The sequence below is a fragment of the Solenopsis invicta genome, chromosome 13 (assembly GCF_016802725.1).
Source record: "Solenopsis invicta isolate M01_SB chromosome 13, UNIL_Sinv_3.0, whole genome shotgun sequence".
NCBI classification, from domain to species: Eukaryota; Metazoa; Arthropoda; class Insecta; order Hymenoptera; family Formicidae; genus Solenopsis; species Solenopsis invicta.
This window is the reverse complement of record NC_052676.1, coordinates 9,016,092-9,029,257: the sequence shown is the minus strand read 5'-3', so window position 1 is coordinate 9,029,257 and position 13,166 is coordinate 9,016,092. Positions and strand designations below refer to the sequence as shown.

General features: G+C 31.4%; 2 protein-coding genes across 6 annotated transcripts in view; one reads left to right on the top strand and one right to left on the bottom strand.

Annotated features, from left to right (window-relative positions):
- LOC105194127 (facilitated trehalose transporter Tret1) overlaps window positions 1-410 on the bottom strand; it is a 42,885-nt gene extending 42,475 nt beyond the window's left edge. The window contains exon 1 of the mRNA XM_039456861.1: window positions 120-410. The gene's annotated coding sequence lies outside the window, so the exon portion shown is untranslated. The remainder of the gene's footprint in view (window positions 1-119) is intronic.
- The window catches only part of LOC105194126 (inactive rhomboid protein 1), a 178,526-nt gene that overhangs the window by 13,639 nt on the left and 151,721 nt on the right, over window positions 1-13,166 (top strand). For all 5 annotated transcript variants that reach the window (XM_039456858.1, XM_026138132.2, XM_026138136.2 and 2 more), the window contains one exon: window positions 2,273-2,452. The gene's annotated coding sequence lies outside the window, so the exon portion shown is untranslated. The remainder of the gene's footprint in view (window positions 1-2,272; window positions 2,453-13,166) is intronic.

Below are 13,166 nucleotides of genomic sequence, written 5' to 3'. Positions count from 1 at the left end.
AGAAATGCTAGAAAAAAGATAAGGTACAAGCATTTGTTTCAGTCAAACATTAAATTTGGGATACATTTCGCAGAATTAGAACTTCCTCTTTCCGTTTTTCTGAATTCTTCGGTACTTACGGTGTCTTTTCACCCTTTTACCGTCCAACACCATCTCCGGGTCAATTTGAGGGAAGAGGTGCGCGGCCGTCAAAGTCCCGTCTAACTTTAAACGACTTCGAACCTCCGGCACCTTCTCGTCGTCAGGACGGGAGGCGTCATTCTTGTCGTCCTTGTTCCCATCGTTGTCGTAGCCGTCGTAGGCGTTGAGGCCTCTCTTCGCAATAGCACAGTTTGCAAAGTCGCGATGGTCTCTGATAAAAGTTACGTCATTTACTTCTTAGCCTCCATTTCTCCTCCCTTTTACGCTTCTCCGAGCAAAGGCTGCGAGAGATGTGTAGGATGCTAGACAAGGACCGAAAAATAGGAATAAAAAATTCACAGGGAAAAGATAGTTTTGTTAAATACTTTGAGATTAAATTCTCTGAATATTGGAACAAATATCATGCAATATAAAGTACAAAATGTTTCGTAAATTTTGCATTTTTGCAACTTTTTAAAGGCTGGAATAATTTTTATTTATTTCTCTATTGTGTGTATTATTTTTTGTGATATTTTCACGAATTTTATTTCAAACAAAATTTCCTACGTAAATTTCAGAACAATCTTTGTGCATTATATTTAACTAAATTTTATAAATTTGGACAGTACTTTTTATTAAAAATTTTTAACATTAATTTTTTATTATTATCTTTAAGTGTATTAATGAAAATTATTTGATATCAAACGAAATTGACTTCTTGTATTGTAGTAAAGGAAATTTATTTTTTTCTTTCTTATTGCATTAAATGAAAGTCTTTATGAAAATGGGTAAACGTAGATAGCAACAAAATTTTGTTATATCTTCTATCCGGAATGAGATCAAATTGGAATGCTACAGGCATTGAAAAATGTAGATATTGCACAATGTTAACATACGTGTTACTTGTATTTACCACCATCAATAAACGCATAGAATGTTGAAACGCAATTGTTGCTAGTATTTCAACTCATTGTTATAATTATATTTATATTCTCAATTTAGTTTATTTGAGGAGCATGTACTATGTTTGTTTCGCGTTCTGAGGCGAGACTTAATGATATAATGAAAAATTTAATTTGCTGATTTGATATTAATTAGCATCGCGCGTAAACATACGCTGTAAAAAAGTTACATGCCAAATTATAAATATTACTGTGAGTAATTTTAGAATCCACTATTAAAGTATATTTACATACGAAAATAAGTGCAGTTTCAACTTACAAATAAAATTATTCTCCTTTATAGTAATTAAATTAATTTGCAAAAATAAATTTCTGAAAAAATAACGTTAAGTTTAATATTTAGCTAATAATCATATATTATATAGGAATATATTTATCTAATAATTTGCGCTAGCAACAAATAATATAAATCCGTTTTAAACAATATATACAGAAGTAAAAATTCAAATATAACGTGTTGTATAAAAATTTACATAAATTTATACAATATTTTTATTATTATTTTTCATCTAATATGAAGACATGTTTATAGATCAATACTAATATTTGTTAAAGCACACAATTTTTTTGTATTTTCACTATAAGTTATGTAATTTTTATATTGTTTAATGTTATCAATATTATTGTTGTTATTTGAAGTTTAAAAATTGACTGTAGCTTGGCAATGAGACGTGCAAAGTGAAATGCGGATGATAAGGATGGAGTGAGAGACATCGTTCATCGGAGACACTCGGTCTCTGCGGCGGGATGATGGAGAGGTGCAAGGGATGAAATAATGTAGGGGATAATGCAACCGGGTTTATTGCACTCCGGGACGATGATGTCCTCTTGCATTGTCTCCAAGGATCTGAATATTCCACGTTTACTGTTGACCAAATTTATGTCGAGCATACAATCAGAATAGTTTCACAAGCAACATAAATTTGATTCCACTAAGATTGAGAGAGAAAATCCGAGACGATAAAACATTTGATAACATTTTTGAAATGCTAAAAAATTTTGCCATTTTTTAAAATCAATTACTCAATATCGATGTATATTGATGCTTCGACAAGGAAAAATCAATTACACACTAATAAAAGAATCTACAGGTAGGAAGGGAACGTCCGGCGCACTTTGTCCACTAAATATTAAGATGCGGTATGTGTAACGTGCGCCGGAATGACAAGGGTGCCTTTTGGTGGTTGCAGAATCCCTGGTATGCGTAGTACGGGCGTGGGGATCGTTCCGGGACTGGTGAAGGGATCAAAGGAGGGTCGTCTGGCCGCTCTCGAGCGGTTCGAGGGCCGGTGAGCACGAAAGGGCGAGCAACCACCTTGCCGACAACCAGCAACCCTCCCGTCCGTCACTGTCGACGAACAACAGAACAGGTTCGTACATATCACTTGTAATTGAATTATGCGTAAACTCCACCATCGATTATATCATATCACCTTGAAATCAGATCTACCGGTGAGCAAGATTAGTATTCTTTGTCTATAAAACGTGTCGCTTATATACAATAATTGGAAACGTAGCTTCGAAGTAAATTATTTTCGTACGTACAATAATAAATTAATTTTAATATTTTCTATGAGTTATTACTTTTATATTTATAACAGGTTGTACGCGCGTTGTCTATATTGTATATAATTTTTTTTCATTTAGTAAATATTTACACGCATTGTTTTATGTTTTATTAAAATTTTTTTTTATCTTTTACAGGTTTAAACAAATTATTTATGACACTTGTGAAAGATTATATTTAACCCTTCCGTGGTGGGTTATACCTGTCTCGATCCTTGAAAAAATTTACATCTACAAAAATAAAGATAGCGACTTCTTTCTCATTTTAAAGATGAAGAATAGCATTCTTGTCGCACTGCTCTTTACCAAAATACCTTTGTGAATTTTAATCTTTGATCTGCATATCTTGTATAATTTTCGTAAAATAGGGTAAAAATGAAAAATACATCCACAAAAATTAAGATGTCTCTATCCGAATTCGTTTTAAAGCTTAACGTAATGGGCTATATAAAAAAGTACTACTTAATTTCTGAGTAGCAGATTCAATGTACTCATTAACATACTAAATTTTGTTGCGTATAATATTCACATGTAAGTAGCGTAAAGTCGCTTATTATGGGATAGGTTCCTAATACGAGGTAGCGAGGTTTCCTACCTACATTAATAAACGCATGTGGTTGGTACCATCATAAACTTATTACTTTTGGAGTGAAATCTATTTAGTTGAAAATTCATTATTAGACTATGCGTGCAGTCGTTAAAGAAAATTTGTGAAATTGTGTGTTGTCAAAATTTATCAAGATGAGTCTTTAAACCTGGTTTATTATAAAATAAACAAATATTTGATAATAAATTCTGCACGCAGTGATGGTAAGTAAAGTTGTGTTAATAGAAAAATACGGATGCTTAATTATAAATATTAGATTTGGTGATCGTGAAACCGTAAAGCGTGGAACTCATAATATGAGATACTCAGAAAACCCCATTAATTATTGCATATTCTGAGAGCTCTCCGAAATGCTATAATAAAGTTTTTCATTGAGGACTTTCGAATTATGAGGCTTGAAAGTTACGGTTTTCAGCATTAGCACTCAGACTTTAAAATATCTCGAAGAGAATAGATTTTAGAGAAAAATGTTACGTACAAAAAGTTTTTGAGAATCAAAAAAGCCATTTGAGTGGTCAAGATCTGTAGATTTTGAATCTACAGATCTATTCTGTAATTCTTAACAGTTTCGTTATTGTTATAACATTATTGCGTAGCTTGTTTACCATGTATTATATCTGCGCAACGACGTTATAATAATAATGAAACTGTCGTTCAGAGTTACAGAATAGGCTTGCTGAAGGTTAATTTGAACCTAATAAGGTCGAAGTCGATAAGACTTATTTTTATATCTCATATAAAAAAACCATTATGTCTCATATCAGGAACCCTTTCTTTGAATTAGCAAAATTGGCAATTTTGATATAAAAATTTCATATACAATAAAGTACAACCATTACCGATTGCTAACTTTTGGCGATAAAACTTAAATATATTTACTTAAATATAATTTGAATATAAAAAATAAAAATTAATAATATAAATTAAATAAATTATAGACCTTTAAAAAAAGGTATCTCATAATAGGCGACTTTACTCTGTATTATATATTATAGGTTTTTGAGATAGCTGCTAAGGAATCTGTAGTAAAAAGTTCAAAAATTAAAATGTCGGATTCAATATGGTGGTCCAAAATATTAAATTTTGTTGAATTTTGGTCCGTTATACTAAATTCGCCATTTTCAATTCTGAAATTTTAATTACAGATTCATAATCACCTTAAAAATCTTTATTAAGACATGAATTAGAATTAATTATTTGCAGAAAAAGGTTAGGCATAAAAGAGTTAAGAAAAATTGGCGAAAATATTAGAGATACTTTATTTACTATTATCTAAAAATTGTTGATTTTGGGTATTAATTACGTATTAGTTTTTTAATCTTCTAACCTTTTTAAGTTCGTTGTTTTATAAATGTTAAGTATGTAGCTGAGATATTAGAATATTAGATTTTCCTTACAACTCGTGAAAAATGTGAATAATTTTTTTTTCCACATTATTCACAATTTTCATGAATTTCAAGGAAAAAAATTAACTTATTGTTAGATAAAGAGTCCGAATTATGATGTTGGTCTGCACGTGCGGGACAAAGTTTCACGTGGCTCCGAGAGCGGATCGATCGTCTCCCTTTCGAGTGTATATTTACGCTGGGAATCGCGGAACGGGTGGAGAGAAACGGGTTAGAGAGGTATCGAAAACTTGGGGACAGGAGGGCGTATCTCGATGCATGAGGAAAGAGATATTCTCTATTATAGGTTTCTAACGGAGGGTGCCTAATCGCTCGGTTAGATGCCTTGTAAACAGAGCTATTTATCAGAGGCATCGTCACATGTTCCGTCCATAGCAAGTTTCGAAAGTGTTTACGAGCAATGAACCATGAGAAACGATTAAATCGGCGTCATATCGATTATAAAATGTTTATTAACGAATATTTATATTAAGGTATTAATTCTCTGGAGAAGTTTTTTTTAATAAAATTGTTGTTTTTTTTAAATAAAAACTTTTGCAAGTTTGACCAATTGATAATTTCTATATAGAAAGAAAAGAGTATCTCCAAATTAAAACTGATATACGTTATTTAACAAACATTTTTTCATATAAAGGGGAAGAGGGTAACATGGCACCCATTTTTATTTTATTGAATAACTTTGTTAATAATCAATATTTTTTATTGAAACTTGAACAATTACATTCCTCAAAGTGTTGTTTGACAGATTCCAGACTCAAAGTAATAAAATATTTATTATTTAGGACGTGATTTATAAAAATCTAATGCACTGCATAATCGATAGAAAAAAAAGTGGTTATAAATATGGCTGCCCATAAAAATAATTTTTAAAAATTAGTTTAGTTTAAAAAAAAACACAATACCTTGTTACAAAATTATATATTTTTAATTGTCCATTGTTTAAAATTTTTCTGATTTAGAATTTTTCTGCATTTCAAAATTTTAGAAATTCCATTAAAAATTTTATTATAAATATTATTTTATTTTTGTTTACCATTAAATAACAAGCATAAAATGATGTCTGTTTCTAGACACCGCCCTCTAGAATGATAATTGATTTATCAAAAAAATATTTCAATATAAAAATTTTGCTTAAAAAACCATATTAACAAAATTCCATTTTATTGTTTTAACTTTGTATAACTCGAAATGTGTACAGTCAAATAAAAAGTTAAATAACAAAAAAACACTCGAGTGTATATCAAAAACATTCGTGTAATAATATACTCAAGTTTAAGAATAATGTGTAGGAAGTATGTGTAATTAAAGTTTAAAAGTTTATCTTGAAAAAATTTAGAAGTGCTCAAAACTAAAAATGCTTTATATCAATTGTCACATTATTATGTATTGGCATATTAACATTATTAGAAAACGGCAGGCTATTAAATGAATAACTCCATAAGCAATTGTTAGAATACCTAATAACGGAGATAATAGGAGTAGCCATTTTGTCAACAGTAGCCATCACAGAATATATACGTAGCCATAATATCCTCTTCTTTTCTATAGTAAGCGAGAATATAAAATCTTTCAAAAATTTGTTAATCTTAAATCTAGTAAAATAATATTATATATTTTTATTTTGTAATGTTATAATAAATCTAAAGAGTACAATATATTTGTTTTGATAAATAACATTAAGAAATTCAAATTTTCAAAGTTTGAAAGTGTTGTTAGTTTTTTTATTCGACAGTTTTTCTTCTCAATTTTTAAATATTAATATTAAATAACGAGAGTATACTTTTGTTGATAAAATTGTACAAATTTTCTTCATGTAAGCAAGTTGTATTTGTTTAACGTTATATAATTTTATTTTAGTTTTGTACACTTCAAAAATAAACATGTTTTTAAAATAGAAATGTTCTTTCTTCTGTGTATTTTCTTTATAATACCTTTTTAAATAAAACATTGTTATTAAAAAATATATTTATGTTCCCTTATTTTTATATTCTTTTATTAAGTATATAATATAACAAAATATAAAATAATAAAATTATATATAATAATTTATAATATTATGTAATAATATATAATTATATAATATAATATGTTATTATAATTAATTTATTATAAGTTATTACAATTATATATCACATATAATTATATTTTGAATTGTTCATAAATTAATACATATAAATATGTTAAAATTTAATTATTTGGTCAAAACATCAATTAAATTTATTATAATTGTTATTAATATTTTGTAATACAAAATACAAAAATTAGGCAATTAAAATTTATGTGTTAGGCGACAAACAAATATTCTTTCGGAAGTCGCTATATCAAAAATGACGAAAGTCAGCTGTTCTTTCGAAAACCTCGTAGACCGTGTTATTGTTCCGAGTTTTTATCTCTACGTTGCTAAACGCGATGGCGGGCTTTCGGGAAAACTTTTCCATCCTCTCCGGTGATTTAAAGCGGTCAGACATTTTTTGTTCCGCTTCAAGTGCGCGGGGATGAGGATTGAGAAGTTCCGGAAGTAGATCGGCCCGGGCACCGTATACATACGGTGACTTTTCGAACTTGTCGAAGAATGTCGAGGTCCACAAAGACGCCCAAGCCTTCGAACGACAGGATCACGGGAGTTGGAACTTGTGCGGAGTCCGTTCGGGTAGAACCTTACACTGTGAGACTGTAGAAAACGTGGTCCTGGCCTTACGACACGACGCATTTCTCAAGACGCATTTTAAGATTAATTACATTATGTTTCTGTGAATTGTTGAAATGAATTGTTGAAATAAATTTATATTATCGAATACTATTAATATTTATGATTGGACAGCTGTGAAAAGTGAGACAAAGTTACTTTCGAGATATATTGATTCGGTTTAATATATTTAATTTTATTTGTAGAGAAGACATATTCCATACTACTCATTTAGTTTAAATAAGGTAAAAATGATTTCATGTTAACTTTACATCTATGTATAAAGCTATTATTGAAGAACAAAATTGCATGTAATAAAAATATTCATATAATAAAGTAAAAATATTTTTAATTAAAATATAAATACACTAATTTACAAATGAATTTAATATGCAGTGTAGAACAAACAGAATTAATAAAATTAATATACAAAACGATAAGAAATACATACATATTTGCGTACGTTAATCAATATAGATATAGGTCTCTTAAAACAACACTCCGTTATTTCTCGAAAACTAAATATTGCACTTTATTAATATTGACAGAAACATAATCTGCTTAGATAATTAAAAAATAAATATCCGTGTGTTTATGGCTTTTTTCTAAATTGAATAAACTTTGCTAGAAACGAATTTTTCGACAACAGGAATGAGATCTACACGATTTTCCTTTCCAAATTGCATAGTTTAAACAATAGCGAGTAAATTATTGATCATATTGTATATCTATACAATACCTATACATTCTAAAATTGTTTTATTTATATTTCTCATTTTTTTTTATTTTTCTCATAATGTAGTTTTAAAATCAGCGTAAACTGACTCATTTGTCGATTAGACAAACTATAAGATAGTAAAAACAATGCAGAGGAAGTCGTTACTTTTATTTTTTTCATAATAACGATTTGGTAGTGACATTACAATTTTTCATAATGGTAACGGTAACGTTAAGGTTGGGGAACAATCATTTTGACACGCAACGTCGTCATTAAGTATTACTTATTGAGAAAAGTAATTTGTTATTTAACGAGCACAAGTAATGTAAAAGTAATGTGCAAATGTTATTTTGACTATGTAACGAGTAAAATTATAAGTTATTATATTTTTTATGAGTAACTCATAACGATAAGTTGATTGTTAGAAATGATTATCCCAATCTTGGTCTTATCATTACTATTATGAAAAATTGTAACAATATTATTACATTAAAAAGGTATTATAAAATATAACGAGTGATGAGTAACTCATTTCTTTCTCATCCCTGGTAAAAGCCATATAGGACAGAATAAAAAATATCATTTTGTCCGTTATGTCAATAATGTAATCTTAATCTATAAATATATTATCGTACTACATGTTGCGTTTTATAGAACAGCACGAGTTATTTGTATAAATCGACAATAACTTTATATCAAGGCTTCTAGGAAACCTCGTATATATTAACTTGTATTTTGTATGGTTCACGTTAAAGATAAAAAAAAATATATCATTACTGTATGTCAGTTCGGGTACTCATTTTGATCATTTTAGACGCTTATTTTTGTTTATCTTACAAAAAAATTTAATTATCAAAAAACTCGAAACAAAAACTGACACATTATTAGTCACGAAAGATATTTTCTACTTTGTATTTATATTTTTGAAGTTTTATTTCTAATTTCTATTTAAAAAGTACAGTCTACAAATATAATGTATGTCGGTATTGACGTGATTCTTTACGCGATTTCAAAGAAGGTAATGAAATTATGGAACATTAATAAATTTGCTAAATTTTATTTAAAAAGTGATAAAAGTAACGCAATAATAAAATTAAAAGTTTGACATTCAAGAGAGAAACTAAATGAAACGGAATGATGTACAACATAAAATGATGTTAAAATTGAAACAAAATTACGCCGCCTGCAAGAGGGCGAGCGAAAAATAATGGAACGGAATTCTCTCCCCGGAGTGCGGCGCACGCGTTTCGAGATTTCTCGGCGACCAGTCACGCTCATCGTTCAACCCTATCTTCCCGAGAATGATTTATCTACCCCATGAGAGGGTCAGGATGATCAATCTATATCAATCGCAACTGCGTGATAAAACCAAAAGCAATTTCTTCCGCGGAGATAACGGCTTGTCTTCTCTCAACTAGCGTGGATGGGTTAGCGACACGAAACCTGTCTCTGCCCTAAAAATCACCCCCTCGGTAACGCTTTTATCGTTATTCCCCGCTTGCTACGTCGATCCATACGATGCGCAAAGATTTATTTACCCAGAATCCGTATTTACCCAAAATGCAGTTTAACAGTTTTATTGATCTAAACGGATAGCTGGATATTCAGATGAATAAATAGATAAATAGATGGGTGGATAACATTTTCATACTCAAACTGGAACACGCGGAAAGACCACATGATATTGACGTACGGACCATGTTACGTTTGAGAAACTATAGCTCTCGGGCAGACGTGTGTAACAAGTAACAATCGTTTCGAAGTATAGATCAAATTAAAGGAAGCCGTCGCGTCGAATGACTAAACCATTTATTTTAGAAACGTTATCTTCAAAGAGAGTCAAACGCGAATAAAGTTCCACGGACGCTATCGCGGACACTCTCTGTCGCAGGACGCGATAGCGAAGGATTACCGCGAGGGGGACAAGTTCCGAAATGCTCGCAGCGTTCTCTTCCTCCCAAATGCGATAGCGTCTCCTCTCAGATTATTCCAACTCCTAAAGGCTCATAATCGTTTGTGCTCCTCGTTAATTAATGAAAATAATTGCCCGGCGAGGAGCGGCAGACGTCGCAGTCTATCTGTGATAAGGATTCGCGACAACTCGAGGAGTCTCAAGGGAATAAGGGGGCGACGATGCGGGCAGGGTGCCCGGCTGGTTTTTCCGGGAGGGCGGACGGGGGGCGGCAGGGGGAGGGGGAGTGCAGCGAGATATTACGGCGGGAGATCGGAAGAGACGGGGTGGAAATTCATTTCCTTAATGGAGGCTGGAGTACTGTATATCTAACCGATGGTGACTAAACAACCTCTTCCTCCTTCGCGCTCTCTCTTCTATCCGATATGATATATACGCGGTGCTCTGCAGAAAGGATCTCGGCTGTACAATTATACTGGGTGTCACCTCGTCGTTTGGATTAGGTATCCCGAGAGAGAGAGAGAGAGAGAGAGAGAGAGAGAGTTATAAGCGCAAATTGAGATACGTTATAAGGAACGTTGCAACATCGAGATATTATTTTAATAATATTTGCTACACGAGTTTTTGTTTAAACACAATCCGCGGACAAAATGTGGAAAGAGAGACCGGGCAGAAGAGAGGTAATTCAACTTTCAGTTCTAACCTTTAGAGGACCACGGAGACGTTACACCTAACGTTACGTCTGTAACAATAAGAAGGAAATATTCTTTTAATTCACACAAAATTCGCAGTTTGGAAATTGTTGAAGTTGCAATAATTAGGAATCTGATATGACAAAATCACGAAACTAAAAGTGGCGGATCAAATATGGCAGCCATTAAGTTATTTCAGCTAATATTCACGGTTGTTAATCAGAAATCTGAGATCAAAATCAAAATCTACTCGATATTTGGAATGTACTGTTTACCACTGTGGCGGTACTAGCTGCCAATGTTGTGCCGGCACAAATTCAATACAGGAATGTAACGTTACGCTACGCTTAATTGCCAGTACTGATTCAACACTGGCAATACGGACAAACCAGTATTAAATATACAATTAGACCAGTATTAGATACGTACAATTAAAATTGGAACTAGATGTAAAAACACGAATAAATCAATTAAATTGAAAAAGCGCAATCGGTGAGAGTTGGGTCTTACTCCGTAATATTATTTATATAAATTTATATACATTATTCAGTTTTTCAATTTGTCCGTTGAAATATTTTGTTAAAACGCAGTTGCAAACAGAATCACAATATGTTACATTTTATTACATTTATCAATGTAGTAATAATAGATGCTATTAATATAAGCGTCTATTGTGGTGATGCTAATAAACACTTCTCCCCCCCCCCCCCCCGAGGATACTGCAAAAAATTTATTGCAAGAAATATTATTTCAATCAAGATTCAAACCAAGACCGTCTTATTTTACGAAAGGGACCTTTTACAATTACTCAATTCGACCATTGAGGCATGTAGTGATATTATTATAATGATATTCACCGCATTAATCGAAACAATGTTAGGGATGTTTAAATAATTATGTTTAAATACACACACACACATACACGTTAGTATAAACAATATAATATAATACTAATATAATACAATATTAGACTATTAACGTCAGTTTTGTATTATTAAAATAAATAAATTTAAATAATAATAAAACGATAATTTTAAAATAAATTGTTTTTTTAGTAAAAGTAGAGCAGAAGGTGATGTTACAATTCTTATAGATGTAACGGCCATTTGTAATATCTTTGTTATTGTGCCATGAATTCTAGTAGTTACTTATAGAACCACTTTTGTTTTCGTGTTTTCCAAGTCCAGCGGGAGTAGCAATGGACACCGTAAATGTTGTTTTCTAGAAACATAATTTAGGAAAACTTGCATTACTTTTTAATAAAATTCCAACGTTAAATAGAGAAAAGTGTGATCTATATAATAAAATGAACACGACCTTCTATCTCTTTTGGCTTTTTCATAAAAAAATTGCAAAGTTAGTCCTCATTTTGACTTGGCAGATGTGTTTTCAAGAAAAAAAATCCGTGGTCGTCTAAAGCTTGCTGTCTCAACAGTGATAATTCTCAACGATGTGAAATTTATTATCTTAAATTAAATAAATTTCATATTTTTGTATCGCGCGACGAGCAGAAATACTTCGAGGTTGCAATGGGACACATTGTGATAATGCAGTAATGAGGGGTGAGGGGTGTAAAACTTGACGAGGGTATGTATGTAATTAAATACGCCCGAATCTGAGCTGGTTGTGCAAAAGCCACTTTCGCGAGATGTAATCGTGCGGAATATAATATGCCCCTGGCGATAAATAATATCGCGGAAAAGGAGACTGGTGAAAGAGCTGGCCGTGGAAGGGGGAAGGTCGGGGGAACGGGAACGGTAGCGTCGGCTGTCGCGGCCATTAATCAGATGAATTAATTGCGCTCATTAACGCGCCGCACTATGAGCGCGATGGGAAATGACTTTTTGTCACCGTTGTTGTCGCTCCGCCAAGAATTTCCTGCTTGTTGCATTTCCTTGTTCTTCGATAAGAATGTTAGCTTACGGAAATATAGATATTAAATTTTTTCGTTTTGTACGTGCATTATAAAAACGAGATAAAATTTTGCGCTCCTGTATTCATTCTTTTTGTTTCATTCGTTTTGAAATTTTATTTCTTCTAATATTGATTACAACAAGTTTTGACATAATAATATAATACAAGTGCTAAGTACTTTTTTAAAGATACTTATTTTGTGGGTATCTTTTAATAATAATATATTAAAGATGTAATAACCAAATTATATTGCAAAGTTAAGCCTACAAAATTAAAAGACATAAAAACTTGACGATTTTAGCTATTTTTAATGCAGTTTCGTCTGTTGAATACAAATCCATTGTCCAATTTTGTTTAATATGTCATGAATTTGAGAAAAAACGGCATTAAAGAGGCCAAAAACAACGACGGATTCATATTCAGCAGGTAAAGTACACAGGGAGAATTTTACCTTAATTTAAAATGGTAATTGTAAAACAACATCAAAAAAATTTTACTATAATTTTAATAAATTTACTATACTTTTAGTGAAATGACAGTAAATTTTACTAAAATTGTATTATATACAGGGTGATCCATAATG